The 19,631-nt window shown below is 33.2% G+C and overlaps 1 long non-coding RNA gene across 1 annotated transcript; it reads right to left on the bottom strand.

The window, feature by feature from the left end:
- Window positions 1-11,055: 11,055 nt before the first annotated feature.
- On the bottom strand, window positions 11,056-18,477 carry LOC146994983 (uncharacterized). The gene is made up of 3 exons (XR_015043414.1): window positions 17,886-18,477; window positions 14,432-14,521; window positions 11,056-11,229 (listed from the first exon to the last, which is right to left on the bottom strand). It is a non-coding gene; the product is annotated as an uncharacterized LOC146994983 (long non-coding RNA).
- Between the last annotated feature and the right edge of the window lie 1,154 nt (window positions 18,478-19,631).

Below are 19,631 nucleotides of genomic sequence, written 5' to 3'. Positions count from 1 at the left end.
GGTTAAAATTGCTGTGTCGTCGGCATATTTCACTACTTTTGCATTCAAAGGAACCGGCATATCATTCGTGTAGATATTAAACAGAAGCGGTCCCAGAACGCTTCCTTGAGCCACTCCGCTTTTAATTCTTTTTCTTGAAGAGAGAGAGTCATTAATTTTTACCTGAAAGGTCCTGTTTTTAAGATAACTTTTCATGAGCTTAATAAAACTGATGGGCAGATGAACAAGGTGCAGCTTGTAGAGGAGACCCTCATGCCACACCTTGTCAAATGCTTTTTCTAGGTCTAGAAAGCAGCTGGCGATTGTGTTCTTTTTTGCGAAGGAGTCTGCAATAAATTCTGTAACGTTCAGTAGTTGGTGCACGGTACTATGACCGGTTCTAAAACCAAACTGCTCTTTACATATAATTTCCTTATCCTCTAGATGTCGAGTTAATCTCTTTTGGAGAACACGCTCAAATACCTTTCCCAAACTGGGGAGAAGGTTGATCGGACGGTAGGAGTTTAAGTTCTTTGGGTTTTTCCCCGGCTTGACAAACGTAATTATCTGCGCGTGCTTCCACTGTTGCGGAAAGTAATTGAGCCTCATACAAGCATTGACTATGTTTGTAATGAGGACTATGTAGGTTCTTGGGAGAGCTTTGAGAACCGTATTGGTGATGCTATCGTAGCCGGGAGCTTTCCTGGACTTTAAGTTGCTAATTATATTACTTATTTCTGCTGGAGAAGTTGGGTTGAAGTGATTATTACAAATTCTGTCAGCTAGGTGGTTAATGAAATTATCGACTTCTTCATCTGTCTCATCATTAAACAGCTCGCAGAAACGTGGACTGTTTTATAGATACGCGAGGAAGTGAAAGTGAAAGTAAAAACCAAATCGTCTTGGCTGTCGAATGGGAAAGCTTTCTCAGAGCTCAGAAAAAAATTCTGACTCGTTGAGTTGTTAAAAAAAGAAAAAAAAAACTTTTTGTTTAGACATAATAAAAATTAACGATCTCCCCCCTTTTGTCTAGGAATGATGACTCACCTTTCTAAAAATAGATTTCTAAGAAAAGAATGAGTCTTCTCTTTCTTGGAAATGTGCTTTAGAAACATGTTGAGACCTGATTCGAACCAAAATAGGGGAGGTAAAGTTAATTTTTATCATGTCTAGAGACATAATAAAAATTAACAAAAAGTTTTTTTTTAAACAACTCAGAGACTCAGAATTATTTTCTGAGCTCTGAGAATTCTTTCCCAGTCGAAAGCCAAGACGATTCGGCTTTTACTTTCACTTTCAATTCCTCGCTTATCTATAAAAACATTCCGCGTTTCAGTGCAGATCCGTGCTGGCTGTTGAAGAGGCAACACATCTCTCTTTCTGCTCAATCTGGATCCAGGATACTCTTCAGAGGAAATTCTTTTAGGAATTGTTTACAACTTCTGAACCTTAGATGAGTTGGATGTCAATTCCTCGCTTATCTATAAAAACATTGCACGTTTCAATGCAGATCCGTGCTGGCTGTTGAAGAGGCGACACGTCTCTACTAATCTGAACCCATGATGTTTTTTTAAGAGGAAATTCTTTTAGGAATTGTTAACAACTTCTGAACCTTTGATGAGTTGGATGTTTCTTTTCGTATTTCGAAGCACTTTGTCAAAGAAGGAGATTCCAATGGAATTGTTTAACGATGTCGTCTATTGAAATTGGAAAACAAAACAGGAAATATCATTTGCGTCCCGAGAGTTTTAAGATGAGAATGCTTTTCCGAAATTTATTCCTGTTTTCGTCTGGATAGACATAGACTTCATAAAAGGTAAGTCTTTTACAAATGTTTTACTCAAACTATTCTTTTAAACATTGTCTAGTAGAGCACTGTAAGATGTAATAGATTTATAAAAGCAATTTTTTGTTCCTAATGTTATTGTCATACCGGGCATGATTCATATGTTTCACTATACTCTTTAGATCTGATTCTCCCTTCTTAAATAGGAGTGTAGAAAATATCTGTATGCAGAGAGAGTTGAAGGGATTTCCCCGGCCCCGCCCCTAAAACGCATGATTATTTTAAAACATATGTGTGATGTTTAGTTTGCTTTCCTTTGGATATCTTTTCCAACGTCACGTGGTCGCTGAAATGGGGCAAAAGGATTTCTGTTCGGCTGGCCGCCCTCTTTACGCTGTGATTTAAAAACTGTCGTTTTAAAGCCCTTCACGGATCAGCAACGAGAATCTAAGGCAAAATGCTTATATTGATTACCTATTACTAAAGTATCCCAGAAACATTTTTTTAGATTGGTTTTTATTTTCTGAGCTCAGAGAAAAAAAAATCTCTCATAGATAGTTTTTTTTAACTCCCTGAAATAGGTCTCGAGTGAAACGGTCTGGACTCAAATCTTTCCGTTCAACAGGTTCCTCCTTTTACGTTGACCGTAGAGGTTGGAGGGGGGAGGGCAGATCGTGAGATCCATTTCCGTTTCCACGACAGACAACACTTTTGAGATTTAGGGAGGTATGAGAGACGAGCTAGAGAATTTTTTTCATTTCCGTTAACAATGTGAAAGGATCTCCCCAATTTCAAAATTGTCTGTTATCAGAAAACCATGATCCAAGTTGGATTTTTTAATTTCAAATCAACCTATTTTTTTGAACACTTGAGGAAGGTTGAGTTCTTTTCGTTTTTTCAAACCACCGTGGTATAACTAAATCGAACTTTGAAAAAAATGTAAACAAAAACAATTCTTAGCTTTGCTGTAAGAGGTCTAGCTAGATACATCAGGATAAACAGACCATGAGAGTTGAATAAAAAATACTGGCGCCTGATGATGGCTCAGTCTCCAACCTCCACGATAGAGATTGAAAGAAATAGGGTAAACAAACTGTAACAGATATGAAATGAAACTGGAAAAGCGTAGAAGGAATCTCTCTTGATACCAATTCTTTCCAGATCAGGGAAACGTGTGTCTCGGTGATTCCATAGCAGGGACTGAACTGGAGCTAAACGCAGAATGCTTCATTCAATAATGGATAGTCTATTCTTAAAAAAAAAAAATAGGGTGATGACTCGTCGATCGAGTCGGCTGGGAAAAATTTCTCAGATTTCAGAAGAAAATTCTGAGTCAGTCCCGAGACCTGGCATTTCTTTAGGTTGAAAATGCTTTTTGAAATATATTCTCGCTTTCGTCTGGATAGAAATAATTTTCATGAAAGGCATGTTCCATTTTCATTTCTCAAGTCGTTGTTTAAAGTATGCTTCTAAACATTTCCGAGTGAAATATTGTCAGATTTTCTTTTTATAGAGTGAAACTGTATTATTAAAAATGTTTATAGTTCCTAATGTTGTTACCATACGACCCCCCCTCTCTTTGAACGCTCGAGAAAGATCCTGTTGAGAGATCTTGTTCTAGTTTTCTCAGATCACCCTGGTATGGCTAAAGCGAAACTCGGAAAGCTGACAATAAAAATCATTTTTCAGATTTTCTTTCAAAAGCTACGCAAAAAATGCTACGAGAATCCAAGAGAGCTATAGGAATTTCCAGAAGGGGGTAGAAAATAGATACTCAAGTGAGTCCACAGCACGAACTGCACGGAAGTGAAACGGGAAAGACTTCCATAGATAACAGAGAGTCCATTCTTAAAAATAGAGGGCTGTCTCGTCGATCCAGTCGGCTGGGAAAAAAATTCTAACAACTGAGAAAAATAATCGCATACCTTCATAATGGATCTTTCCAGAAAGGAGTAGTGTGTATTCAGGTCAAATCCACAGCACAGACTGTTTGGAAGTCGAAACGCGAGTGGTTTAAATAGATAAGTGTGAATTCCTTCTAGAAACAATTTTGTATGTCTTGTTTTGATTTTCGAGTTGAGGGGGGAGAACTCTCATAGCTCTGAAAAAATTTCTGACTGGCTGAGTTGTTAAAAAATAACTTTTTGTTAATTTTCATTATGTTTTTAGACATAATAAAAATTAACTTTACCTCCCCTATTTTTGTTCGAATCAGGCCTCAACATGTTTCAACATGCTTCTAAAGCAGATTTCCAAGAAAGAGATGACTCATTCTTTTCTTAGAAATCTATTTTTAGAAATACCCTTTTTGTTTAGGATGATGTCTCACCCTTTCTAAAAATAGAATTCCTAGAAAAACAATGAGTCATCTCTTTCTTGGAAATCTGCTTTAGAAGCATGTTGAAACAGGTTTAGACCTGATTCGAACCAAAACAGGGGAGGTAAAGTTAATTTTTATTCTGTCTAAAGACAGAATAAAAATTAACAAAAAGTTCTTTTTAACAACTCAGCCAGTCAGAAATTTTTTCCAGAGCTCTGAGAGTTCTCTCCCCTCGACTCGATCATCAAAACAAGACATACAAAATTCTTTCTAGAAGGAATTCACATTTATCTATTTAAACCACTCGAGTTTCGACTTCAAATCACTTTGTACTGTGTATTTCACCTAGATACACACTACCCCCTCCTAGAAAGAGATTCTGTGAAGGTATGCGAGTATTTTTCTCGGCTCCTATAAATGTTTTCCAGCCGATTGGATCAACGAGATATCAGAATACACACATTTCTCTCTCCTAGAAAGAGATTCTGTGAAGGTATGCGAGCATTTTTTTCTCAGCTCCTAGAAATGTTTTTCAGCCCACGTGATCGACGAGACATCAGCTGATGTTTTAAAAATGGATTCCCTGATATCTCTGGAGGATTTTCCCGTTTCGCTTTCGTCGAGTCCCTGTTGTGCACCCAATCTCTCAGAAAAATATTTTTCCAGCCCATCTCAAAAGGATCCTCCCAGCCGACGTAATCATCAGCCCATTTTTGATTCCAATACCTCAGAAAAAATATTTTCCAGCCCATCTCAAAAGGATCCTCCCAGCCGACGTGATCATCAGCCCATTTTTTGATTCCAATCTCTCAGAAAAATATTTTCCCACCCCATCTCAAAAGGGATCCTCCCAGCCGACGTGATCATCAGCCCATTTTTTGATTCCAATCTCTTAGAAAAATATTTTTCCAGCCCATCTCAAAACGATACTCCCAGCCGACGTGATCATTAGCCCATTTTTTTATTCCAATGTCTCAGAAAAATATTTTTCCAGCCCATCTCAAAACGAATCTCCCAGCCGACGTGATCATTAGCCCATTTTTTTTATCCAATCTCTCAGAAAAATATTTTCCATTCCATCTCACAAGGATCCTCCCAGCCGATGTGATCATCAACCCATTTTTTAAGAATGGATTCTCTGATATCTGTGGAGAGGTTTCCCGTTTCGATTTCGTCGAGTCCCAGTTGTGCACACACCTGGGTACAAATGTCACATCTTTCAACATGAGCCTTCTTCATCCAGCCCATTTCAAAAGGACTCTCCCAGCCGACGTTATCATCAGCCCATTTTTTGATTCCAATGTCTCAGAAAAAAATGTTTTCCAGCCCATCTCTAAAAAGGATCCTCCCAGCCGACGTGATCGACGAGACATCAGCCCATTTTTTTTTAAGAATAGACTCTCAGAAAATATTTTCCAGCCCATCTCAAAAGGATCCTCCCAGCCGACGTGATCGACGAGACATCGCAACTCATGCCACATCTCTCAACATGAGCCTCATTCATCCTTTCCGAAAGACGACACATTTGTATTTTCTTCACGAGTAGTTTCCAAATTTCTCTGAGATCTTTCAGAAATTTTTTGTTATCCTAGAACGATGTCGGATTTCGGGACGCTCTGGTGTTGACTCAAGGGATAGTTTCCTCCCCAAAATCTTCAACAGGTGACATGTTCAAAATTCGTAAGTCATTCCATTGAAATATTCTTCTTTGATCAATAAATAGCTTCGAAATACGAAAAGAAATATCCAGGTCATCTAAGGTTCCGAAATGGTAAAATATTTTCAAAGAATTCTTCTTAAGATAATCGTGGGTCCAGATTTGGGTAGAAAGAGAGACATGTCGCATCTCCAACAGCCCACTCTCTTCTGAACAAAAACGCGTAATGCTTTTATAGAAAAGAGAAGAATTCAAAGTGAAAGTCAAAAAACGAAATCGGATCGGTTGGGAAAAAAATTTTCAGAGCTCTGGAAAAAATTTCTGAGTGGCTAAATTGTTAAAAAAGGAAAAAAAAAAACTTTTTGTTAATTTTTATTATGTCTTTAGACATAATAAAAATTAAGTTTACCTCCCCTATTTTGGTTCGAATCAGGTTTCAACATGTTTCTAAAGCAGATTGCCAAGAGATACTCATTATTTTTCTAGGAATTCTATTTTAGAAAGGATGAGTCATGATCTATTTTTAAAAAGGGTGATACATCATCTTAAACAAAAAGGGTATTTCTAAAAATAGATTTTTAAGAAAAGAATGAGTCGTCTCTTTCTTGGAAATCTGCTGTAGAAGCATGTTGAAACCTGATTCGAACCAAAATAGGGGAGGTAAAGTTAATTTTTATTATGTCTAGACATAATAAAAATTAACAAAAAGGTTTTTTTTAACAACTCAGCCACTCAGAAATGCTTTCCAGAGCTCTGAGAGTACTTCCCCTCTCGACTCGAAAATCAAAACAAGACATACAAAATTGTTTCTAGAAGAAATTCGCACTCATCTATTTAAATCACTCGAGTTTCGACTTCGTTCTGTGCATTCGACCTGGATACACACTTCTTCCTCCTAGAAAGAGATTCTGTAAAGGCATGCTAACATATTTCTCAGCTTTTAGAAATGTTTTTTCCAGGCGACTCGATCGACGAGACATCAGCCGATTTTTTAAGAATGGATTCTCTGATATCTCTGGAGGATTTTCCCGTTTAGCTTTCGTCGAGTCCCTGTTGTGCAACCAATCTCTGAGAAAATATTTTTCCAGCCCATCTCAAAAGGATCCTCCCAGTCGACATCGTTCTAGGAGAAGAATGCAGCCCATTTTTGATTCCAATCTCTCAGAAAAATATTTTCCAGCCAAAAGGATCCTCTCAGCCGACGTGATCATCAGCCCATTTTATTAAAAATAGACTCTCAGAAAATATTTTCCAGCCCCTCTCAAAACGATCCTCCCAGCCGACGAGATCATCAGCCCATTTTTTGAATCCAATCTCTCAGAAAAATATTTTCCAGCCCATCTCAAAAGGATCCTCGGTTCAGGAATCCACTCAACAGGATCTAGAGAAGTATTCTGAGTTTCGTTCCAGAGCGCATGCGCTGCTGAAGATACCTACAACATGGATGTAATTGTTTCCTCGTAGCAGAAACAATGTTCCTGAATGGTTTCAAGAAGACTCTTCGACAAGTTTCCCGTGATCGTTTTTTAAAATAGAGAGAGGGGGGTTATTTGTTATTTTTTTTCTTTACAACTCCGTGTGGTGTTCACGTAACGAAGCATCCTTTCCGAAAGACGACACATTTGTATTTTCTTCACGACTATTTCCAATTTTTCTCTGAGATCTTTTAGAAAGGGTTCAGGAATTCACTCAACACGATCTAGAGAAGCTTCGTTTCAGAGGGCATGCGGTATTGAGATAGGATTCAAACCAAAAAGGGGAGAGGGATGTCGTTCATTTTATAATGTCTGAAGACATCATAAAATTAACAAAAAATTTTATAATATGTATATTATATATATTCTTAGATTTTTTTTCAAATCTCTCAAAAAAATATTTTCCAGCCCATCTCAAAAGGATCCTCCCAGCCGACGAGACATCAGCCCATTTTTTTTCCCAATCTCTCAGAAAATATTTTCCAGCCCATCTCAAAAGGATCCTCCCAGTCGACGAGAGATCAGGCCATTTTTTTTTATTCCAATCTTTCAGAAAAATACTTTTTCCAACCCATCTCAAAAGGATCCTCCCAGCCGACGTGATTGACGAGACATCAGCTGATTTTTTTTTTCAAATCTCTCAGAAAAATATTTTCCAGCCCATCTCAAAACGATCCTCCCAGCCGACATAATCATCAGCCCATTTTTGATTCCAATCCCTCAGAAAAATATTTTTCCAGCCCATCTCAAAAGGATCCTCCCAGCCGACGTGATCGACGAGACATCGGCCGATTTTATCTTTACAACTCCGTGTGGTTTTCATGTAACGGAGGGGTGAATCTGGATCTGTAGAACGAAAATCACTTGAGTCAAAAAACAATAACCGTTTTGCTGGAGACTTATTTCAACGACCACGAGATGTTGGCGAGAAGAATAGCTGAACAGTCTCTAGTAACAGAAAAAGCTAACCATGACACACATTTCAGCGACCACGAGATGTTGGAGAAAATATCCAAGAAACATCTCGTGGGGAGGAGAATAGAGGAAGACTCACTCGTCAAAGAAAGCTGACCATCCCACACATACCTACACACGCCCATTTTTTTAAAAAATCATCACGTCTTTTGGGAAACGTATTTTCATTCTTTATAGAAAACTTCATGTTTAAGACCCACATAGCACAAAGCGCACATCCTCAGGACATCCCGCGAGCCTCCTAAACACCTTCTCCTGAGTGCTTAATGTCACATCCCAGGATATCCTCAGGACATCCTAATCAAGTCCCATCGACAGCGTGTGGGATGTTGTTAGGATATGAACTCCTACTTACTACATCCTCAGGACATTCCACTAACCTCCTAAACACATCACATTATATCCTAAAAACATCCTATCTATGTCTCATCGACAGCGTATGGGATGTTATTAGGATTTAAAGTCGTACATCCTCAGGACATCCCGTAATATCCCAGTTTCCTCCTAAACTCATCCTCCTGAGTGCTTAATGTCACATCCCAGTATATTCTTAGGACATCCTATCTAGGTCCCACCGACAGCGTATGGGATGTTATCAGGATGTGAAACACTAGTTACAATATCCCTTTAACCTCTTAAATACATACTCTCAACTGCTTAGTGTCACATCCCAGTATATATACAGAGGAAACTTCCAGTGAAAGTATGTGAAGGTGTGATGATCTAAAACCTACTTATTTTACACAGATAGTCTCAAATCCTTCTATGGTTACTATGAAAAAATCAGAAATGTTGAAAATATTTATACAACTTATTTTGTTTTAAAATCTGAATTTGTGAATATATTAATACTGAGCAAGGAAATTAAAATGAATTATTAATACAAAATATTAAAACTGAAAATTTTGCTTTTATTTTTAAGATATTACAATTCTTTTGATCATTTTTAAACATCCAATAATCCCCAAATTGAATTATTCATAATTAAATTATTTTACAAAATCACTTTCTAATTTCAGTTAATTTGAATTAAAAATTCAGTAATAAAATTAGCCATTTAATAATCTTTACATAAATGAATCATCTTTCTTTAAAACATGTAAGGAATTTATAGTGTTTTGATGACATTGTTGGGAAATTGTTAAAAGGAATAAATTGTATTTTTAAAACTAAATCAATTGCTAGCCTCAGAATAAATAAATATGTTTTTGTAACTTGAGAATGCTGCAGGCTTTTTTTATATATTTAATATTTAATTGTAAAAATTTGACATTATGTTAACAAATCTTTACATCATTCAAAAGGTAACTGAAGAAGCTCTTCTAAAATTCTATCTTTCTGCTCACACAATTAAAAAAAAATTCTGAAAGGCCTCAGATTTTAGCAGTCACTCAAAAAGGCTAAAAGTTTATAAATGCATAGATTATCAATACAGATGAGGCAGCGGAAATAGCAAAACATTTTATAAGATACTGACACCAGAAAGTTATACATCTTTTATATATTTGAAAAATGAAGAAATTTATCATGTAATTATGTAAAAATATTAAATGTTTTCAATTAGATATATCAGGAATTAAATGCATTTTAAATCAATCAGATTAAAAATTTTAAAAAAAAAGCATTGTTAAGAACTGTGTGTATTGCTTTTAAATAGCTTGGCTTGTTAATCAATAATAGATTAGAATTTAAAGGTAAATATGTTAAATTTTGCCAAATGGCAAGACTTGAATGAAAAGCGAAACAAGTTTACGATTGACGATACGAAGTCACATTTCCAGACTAATAGCCCTTTTGGATTAAAAAAAAAAGTTCTGAAAATAATTTGCAATAGTTCATTGGTATTATTTTACGCAAAATTCAGTAAAATGAAATTTTTGGTATTATTTTATGCAAAATTCAGTAAAATGAAATTTACCAGTTGAAATCAGCACCAAATTAAACTTTGTAAATTCTAGCACATGTTAAAGGTTATCTCATCCAGAATTTTATTACTAACCATTCATTTCAGAGCAAAATAAAACGGTAATTGCCATTTATATGACAATCGATATCAAAAATTTAAATCTGCATTTTACGCAACATAGAAAAACTCCAAAAGATCTACTGTTTACCATGCAATTAAGGCACTTTATTCTGCAATCAACTCTACCAATTAATACTTCTAAGTATATTCAGTTTACTCTTTCTGCTCAATATATGCTGTGTAAAATTTTCCATAAATTTATTTTCATTTTATTTTGAGGTGAGCTTTTATTCAACTGTCAATGCCAACAAGAATGTTTAGTACATTTTTTAGTCGGTCTCAAAAGAGAAATCATAATACGTGGATTTATGTATGTGTATTTATGAATCAAAATACATGAGAAATCACGGTGAGAAAAGCACTGCTACCTTAAACTGTGATTATATATAACAAATGCAGTGAATTATAGTTAAAAAATAGTGAAAATATTTATATTTCTGAACTATTTCATATATAACATTTTCAGTTTCGCATATGTGGCAATTTGAGAACTTTTTTATGTATACCAATTTTTTTAAATGTCTAAAAATTTTTGTATTTTCAAGGAAAGCTTATTCTTTCACCTTTAGTATGTAAGTAATGGTAATTTACCAGATAAAATTACTTAATGAGGAATACAGAAAAATATCTAACCACTTACCTTTGTAACTTCATCTGCAGAGAGACTAAGAAAGTAGTTCAGCTAAATCTGTTATAATAAATATTTATAATTATGCTAAATCCTGCAATATCTATTACTATGACAAATTTTTGTAAACTTATTTATTTGGATGAAAAATAAAAACATTCAGAAATTTATGGCACTATATTATGATTAACAGAGGAAAAACACTTTTCAAAATTCAAAAGAGTTTTTATTAATCCAATTTATCACATTTTCTTTATTCCTGAAAAGCAATCCTGAAATTCAATCTTTTCTGAAATTCATGAAAAACAACCTTATATCCATGTATTCTTATGTATATAAGAACTCTTGATAAACTGGATCTCTGCCATTGGCTTTCACAGCACCTAAAGTAAAGAAAAACTCCACAATTACTATATGTGAATATAATTCATAATTAAATTTAAACAAATGACTATTAGAATGCAAATTAAAGGAAGCATTTAAAATATTTTAACATTTAGTACCTATAAACAGAGTAGCAATTATTTGATTATTCGATTATAGTAAAATAAACATGGGGGATGCCTTTTAAAATTTTTTATGGCAGCAAATAAACTCAAAAAACCAGCTGAACATATAAGCAGTTTTATCAATCAGCCACTGGTAGGTAACCTGGATACCGAATCAATATATAAAGTTGCCAAGATAAAGAGAGAAACAAAATTATGATAATTACATCTTACCTAATCATAAAACTATTTTTAATTTAATGTGTAGGCAAGTCCAAAAAGAGTGGGAATGAATTTATTTTGCAAAACAAAGTAAAGTTGTTTTGCAGGGGCAAAAAAAAAAAAAAAACTTGTCTCATGAGATTGGCAAGTAAAAAATAATTAACTGCATTTAGTAATATTTATCTGCCTACTCTGTTCACAAGTAGTAATTCAAATAAGCACTTTATAAGAAACAAGAAATTTTAGGATGCACACACACAAAAATATATATATTGGGTCAATATTCACATATTTTTCATCCAACGGAATACTATTCAGAAATACAGATTAAATATAAAGCATGTAAATACATGTGTGTGGTATGCATATTCATAGTTTGCTATTATCGTGTACATACTTTTGCAGTTTTAGCATAAGTTAAAGCTGTGAGGGCAGGTGATCAGAAAGTATCAGAATTTTTCATGTATAAGAAAAGATTGCCCTGACAATTGGTGTGGGTACACATAAGTAACTGTTAGCTACGTGCAGAAAATAAAATCTGATCATGATAAGCAATATGCAATTTTAAACTTTTGAATTTAACTGCAGAAATCTACCAAAGAAGTATATTTTATGTTGTAACAGTAGTAAATGAAGATGTGGCTAATCTTTACTGTATGGTACACCTTGGTTTCTGTCTGAAAAAAAATCGCAAAGTGGTATTGGTTGTTTGTGAAATGTGGAAGCCCATTGCATGAAGTAAGTTTTTAGGTAACCCTAATGTTGATAATGTTGGCGAAAATAGCCTTTGGGGGGGGGAAACTTTTTTTTGTCAATAAAAAGGAGTTATTTCTGCAAATATTGCCAACGTGTTGTGATAAATTTAGTTTTGGGCTATTTTTTTTTTTTTTTTTTTTTTTTTGTAATAGTAAACCTTTTGTACGGACCCAGGTTTTTGGTTCTTACCATTCTTTTCAATTGCTGTGTTTGGTTGCACGGAAGTGGTATGGTCTTGTATTTTGAACATGCTATTATTTTGGTGTGGGTACCATCGTTTGAGTATGTCTGAGATGACTAAGAGACGAAAAATTTAATTGAATTGCTTACTTGGAGGATGGAGGAGATGGTGGCGGTAGCCTAAACGTCTGCATGTGAAAAAAAAGGTATGTTAAAAAAATGACGTTTTATTTATTTATTCGTCTCTGTGTGTTAGTTTTTGTTAAAAGATTTGTTGTTTAATGTTTTTATGTTAGGAAATATGTATTTTTGGTAACTTATTCCTCTCTGTGTATTTTTGGTTGTCTCTGAGTGTTAAGACAGTGGCGAATTTTTTTCTGGTAAACATGATATTTTTAACTTTCTGATTTTCTTAAAGTGAAAATAGATCAATGTGTACATGGACAAAGTTAAGGCAGTGCACAATGCCTAGTTTGTGCAGTTCTCTTTTTTTTTTTTTTTTAAAGTTAAAATAGGTCGATGTGTACATGGACACCGAGTTTGTGTATGTCTTTGACTTCTTATTTTGGTTTTGTGTAGCGGCCATCTTGAAATTGGTGCCGATCTTGATATAAAAAAAGAAATAATTCGCCAAGGGTTACAGTAGAGTAAATTTTTACCAAAGATGTTCTACCATAATCTCCATTTCAGTGGTTTAAACACTAGTGGAGCAGTATGCAGAGATGAAGATCCGAGTTTTGTTTACACAGCATGATGGTTTAGGCACTCAGCCATTACAGTGAACAAGATTATAATAAACATAGCCACAATAATTGTCTATAAATATTGATGTATAACACTGCATTAACTAATATATTTCTTATGCTAGTATATACAGAATCCTTAATCGAAGTGAAAATGAGAAGACTATGCATACATTTCCTTTAACTGAAACATGGATTTGACCATACAAATCTCAGTCTTATGGGACATGTCACACTATGCAGATAGACAGTAAAAAGTGCCCGTGTTGTTTTTATTTGTTAGAGCTATGAAATATACTTCTACATTTTAATTTTTTTTCTTTTCTTGTTTTACATTTGGATTTCCTATCAAAAAGCAAAGAATTTTGATATTATTACAATATCTGAGTTAAAATAACATTCTAAATAACAATTATTGGACATGTTAAAGTAATGAAAATTTTAAATTAGTTTAAAAAGTAACCCTTAATGTGGCATATTTTTGAATTAAACTCTATCGCCTTTACAAACAACAAAACGTCCCTCTTTATTAAGGACTTTAATTAACTAATTTTAAATACGGAGCTATGTATGAATTTTTTCCCTTGCATGTTATAATAACTGAAACAAAATTACACTGATCAAATCAGTCAAAATTCCTAAATGCAAGTACATAAAATGTACTTTAGCAATTTAAAGAGATGAGGCACACTGAACACATGAATAAATTTCTATCAAAGAATAATTTATTAAATTTTGCCTGTTCCATAGTAAACTTTAACCATTAAATTACATTACACCATGTTATCAGTTTGAAAAGCAAGTCATATGCCAGATCTTGGTTGTAAAAAAATGCACAAATTAATATATAGATTATTGAAAAATGATGTATACCAGTGTTTATAGATATGATTAAATGTAACAGAAAATTTACTGTCACAACCACATTTTTAAGTGAAATGTATTATTTTAACATTTTACAATATTTAAGGTATGGCATTAAATGCAATATTATGTGCCTGGACATAAGTTAGTACATTTACAAAAAAAAAAAAAAAAAAAAAAAAAAAAAAAAATCATCATCAAAGAATGAATGTCATGACAAATTTCAAAAACAAGCAGAATTTAATTTAGACCTTTAGACACTTATGATAAATAAATTTGAGAATTCTTCACGCAAAATTAAATTATAATTTACTAAAACCAGTTTGACTGACCTTCTACAAAATCCTTCAGCTGCAATTTTTTCAAGCTTCAAAACCAAATTCTTCTCCCCATGGTAATAACATCTTAACCAGTTGAAATTCCTACAGAAAGTTTGATAACACAATAATAGAATAATTAGAATAGAAAAATTAACACAAAAGTATAAAACATCATTTAAACCTTACATTATTACAAATTTTGGTGCTTTCTGACTATCTGCAAAGCTGTGAAAATTGGCAAAATGGTTAGTTTATGGTTCATATCTACTACTCTGTTCACAAGTAGTAATTCAAATAAGCACTTTATAAGAAACAAGAAAAAATTTTAGGATGCACACACACACAAAAAATATATATATATTGGGTCAATATTCACATATTTTTCATCCAACGGAATACTATTCAGAAATAAAGATTAAATATAAAGCATGTAAATACATGTGTGTGGTATGCATATTCATAGTTTGCTATTATCGTGTACATACTTTTGCAGTTTCAGCATAAGCTGTGAGGACAGATGATCAGAAAATATCAGAATTTTTCATGTATAAGAAAAGATTGCCCTGACAATTGTATCTCAATTGTTTAGCACTGACATTTACATAGTGAATTAGAAATATAGGTACTATTCCGTTTTGAGGGCCGTAAAAAATTGCAGCGAAAATGTTTGAGCAAAAGCGCCAAATGTAGCAAACGCGCCCATTTAACAGCGCCAAATCTAGCTACGCGCTGATTTCAAATTGCGTAGGTTTAGATAGTTCTATATTTCTTAAGACGCCATTGAAATACTAGTTTAATTTTTAAATCCTTTTTTGATTTTAAATCTTTTTTGATATCCTATGGATTTAACAACTTAAGAATTGTTTTAAGAACGCGTTTTTAAGCATTGCACATACTTGGTATCCATGTACATATCGACCTATTTTCACTTAAAAAAAATCCCAGAATTGCACAAAAATGGCACTGCGCACACCCTTGACTTTATTTATTTACACATCGACCTATTTTCACTTAAAAAGTAAAAGAAAAGTGACAAAAATTCCAATTGTTTTTACCCTTCTAAAAAGCGCCAAACAAATAAGTGGGCGATTCTGCACTTTACCAAGAATTTTGTCAAAGAAAAAGCATCATTCATTATAGAAAATTATGTTTGAACAACCAATGAGATGAAATTATGTTTTAGCGATAACTCGATAGCGATGCAGGAATCCATTCAGTTATGTTTAGCTTTTTTTTTTACATATATAAATTATAATAATGATCTGAAATAGTTATTTACTCTTATGCTTCCATTCAGTCATGTTTAGCCTTTTTTACATAAATTATAATAATAAAAAAGTATTATATGAAATTAATCTTTCATCTAAATTAAAACAATAATATTTAGAAAGCTATTTACTATTGAACTTCCTTTCTTGAGTTAGGGTTGCCACAATTATTTTTGGCAGCACTGGCATCAACAATAGTTTGGCGATTTTTTACGGTCCTCAAAACCGAAATATATAGTAATATATGTATAATAAAAAGATAACTGCATACTATTACTTCATTTTTTTAAATACCAAACTTATAACAATTCCTTCACATATAATTAAACAGAATTCTTTCACATGAACATCTAAAATCTTAACTAAAAAATAAATAATAAAAACATGTAAATTTCTTATGAAGCCCATCATTTCCGAAATGTCCACTTCTGAAAGTTCCCAGCATTTCTCGGTATATTATTAAATTACTAAACTAAGCATCAATGATTGTCATGTTCGCTAATGTGACAATATCTTTCACACTTCTTTGTTCCCACAAGTAACAAGTAGGCTTCAATAAATCTTTAACTGTTACATGCTATTTTTGTCTAAAATTTGTACAAATAATAAAATTAAATGAGCTTTTTATAATATGCTCAAAGAAATAATTTTGTATGAAAATTTGTAGGTTATATATATTGGCTTGATTAATGATTCAGGAAATAATTCAAATTTCAGCTTGTATCAAAATAAAAATAGCACAAAGATAAGCAAATTTCCTTATGAACAATGCATTTTAACATTACTCAATCACTGGCGATCATACAGTACTGATTGCTTCAATAAACTTTACTGTAATTGTGTTATTTAAAAGACTGTAATGTTTTAATTATTTTCTTAATTAAAACATTACAGTCTTTTCCTCTTTCTAACACCAAAAGAAAAACCCAGATAAGAAATATAAAAATATCAGTAAAAATAAATTATATTATTGAATGACACTTTACATTAATTACACTTATGCATATATTATTTTATTATAAATTATTTCAAAATCAAAGAAGAGAAGGGGGAGAAACTTTAATATTGGCATTTCTAAAATGATATAAACATTAATCATTTAGTACAGTTTGTTATTTCAGGCAAAAAGAATTCACTTTTCTGGATAGCATTTATATTTACATCTCACTTTCAATGAAACATTATGAGAAATGCATATAATTTAAACACCAGTTTATTTTATTTATCACACAGATTATGTCAACTCAAAAAAACCTATCAGTAAAATTCGGTAGTAATAATTCTGAATGTTAGACAACTTGCAAGATTCAACAAAAATTATCCCAATACTTTTATTATAATGACAATACTACAGTAACATGAACATAAAATTAAACTGCATATAACTATAAAATAAGCAGCATATAATAAAGGTGCATTGGTTTCTAAAACAATGGGCTGGATGAAAAAATACATGTATTATGGTAGCTATTCATATTCTTCAGCTTTCCTAATATTCTCATGTTCACTTTACATAACTAAAGTATCTAAAATACAATAAAAATGCAAACAATATTTATGAGAAAATATTAAAAGCAATCATAAGCATTTGATTGAATGACCATATTTTGTCTTCCTGCAAGTCGAATCTTAAAATGATATGCAGTTTGAAAAATGCTTAATCCTTTTATAAAATATTCAAAAAAGATACTGTTCTGTTATCAGGGCCGGGTTCAGAAATGTATTTATGTATGCTTGTATGTGTATGTGTCTACATATACACATTCTTACAAACACAGGTTCATACATTTCCGATTCTGGTCCCGATAAGAGAACAGTACCCCCAAAAAGATGATGTTTCAACCATACATAATTTGGACAAAACAATGCAAACTCTTATTTTTATACAACTATTCAAACTATTTAACATAAATTTATTGCTGCAATAAAATAATAAGCAATATGATCACACATATTATTTTGAAACTGAATGCATAAACTAGACTAAAAAAAAAATTCAGTCATAAACATTTGGAGAGCAGGGCAAATTAGATATTTGAAAAGACAGCCTGCCATTTAGATATACACGTAATTCACGACAGAATGATGATAATTCATAAAGCTGTGATAGCTAACACATTTAACTGTCAAAATGACATAAATAACATAAATTCGAAAAGCAAAAGAAGTAAACATACAAGTATTGCAAGTGAACTTACCTTTCGTGCAACAAAAAATATCCATACAAGTAAACCTCATGGCGCAGCCATTTTGGATTTCGTTTCAAATCAGACAGACGTTTACGGACTTGCGGAAGAATACGAGGAACTAGTAGTTTGCCGGATACAATGTGCAATGACGGGAAAGAATATATTTCTGCAGAACTTCCTACATTATTCCGTAATAAACAGTACTATTTCATAATTTTTTCTTTATCTAATTAATTAATAGTTAAATAATGATGAATTCATTTTTAATGAAATGTAAAATTTTGCATGTATGTGACGACCACCTTCTGTCCAATATTTCTGAGAATATAAACAAATTTTAAATCTGAGAGTATTAGTAAATAAATATATAGAATATCGCCTCTCAAACGACCACTTCTGAAAGTGACCATAAGTTCTGAGATTATAAATAAATATTTGTGATGTAGCCGTTCCTCAATAGACACAAATGCCGGCTAGCTTTAAAAGGATTTATTAACAGAGCACACAGGAACGGTTACAAACAAAAGAAATTTACATAAAAATGAAACTTGTACCAAATGGAACATCAAACATTGAGAATAACATAACATAGTAAGCTATCATCATGGCGGCTGGAGGTCGACTGACGTTTTTTTCATATCGCCACGAGATGGCGTTTTAAATAAAATAGTTCGGTTACAGTTCATGAGTTCATGGCGTGAATAAAATAGTTCAATTACACTTAAATAGGTCTGTTACACATATATTTTTTTATAAAAAATGTATAAATTACATGTATAATTACTTACAGATTACAAACCCTACTATAAATATAGGTAAAATTATATATATATATATATATATATATATATTTTTAATTACGGAAACGAATTTTTTTTTAAATTTGGGTATAGAGACATTACGTATTTTTTTGGAAGCAGGAAAGATGAAAATTTAGCAACTGCCTTCGCCGGGAATCGAACGACGGACCTCTGGAATACTGGCCCAGTGTGCATAACCACTACATCACGAAGACACGCTAGGAAAGCGGAAGAAATACCTTATATTACTCCCCTTTTTTAAAAGACGACTTTTTTTTAAGGGGACCCAAACACTAAATCCTGGGTGTGGATATACCTCATCCAACACCTTTTTACTTCGGGCGCCACTGTAGAGACATTAAGATTTTTTTGGGAAGCCGTAGAGATGAAAAATTAGCAACTGCCTTCGCCGGGAATCGAACCACGGACCTCTGAAATACCGGCCCAGCGTGCAGAACCATTTCACCACGAAGGCACGCTAGGAAAGTGGGAGAATTACCTCATAAGAAAATTTTTTTTCCCTAATTATAGGACAAAAAATGCTTTTCAATCGCGCGATCTGTTTTTGATATTGAATTACAGTCGTGCGATAATTTCGCAGTAAAAATAATTCTCTGATGACTATCCAAGATTTTAGAAACTTTGGTCTTATATAGAGATGGTCGTCTTATAGAAATAATGCTTAATATCAAGATGTAACAGACCTATTTATAAAACTCAACTTCCTGGCAGGCGGAACTATTCTTACAAACCGACTAATCCATCCAAACACAAAGTAGAAAATCGAACAAGTGACATACAGGGAACTCATAAAACCTTTTCAAATCGTGTTCAGCAACAAACAGAGGAAACGCGACCTCCTTTAATATGCTATGGGTGCGAAAAAAACTGGTTTTATCAAGTCTAAATGTCCAGACTGTAACCCCTCAAAGACTTCAAATTCATCAAATTTTGG

Source organism: Stegodyphus dumicola, chromosome 10 (genome assembly GCF_044657685.1).
Source record: "Stegodyphus dumicola isolate Sdum_Otavi_A_Nest chromosome 10, ASM4465768v1".
NCBI lineage: Eukaryota > Metazoa > Arthropoda > Arachnida > Araneae > Eresidae > Stegodyphus > Stegodyphus dumicola.
Note: the sequence above shows the minus strand (reverse complement) of the source record. Positions and strands in the feature narration are given on the sequence as shown.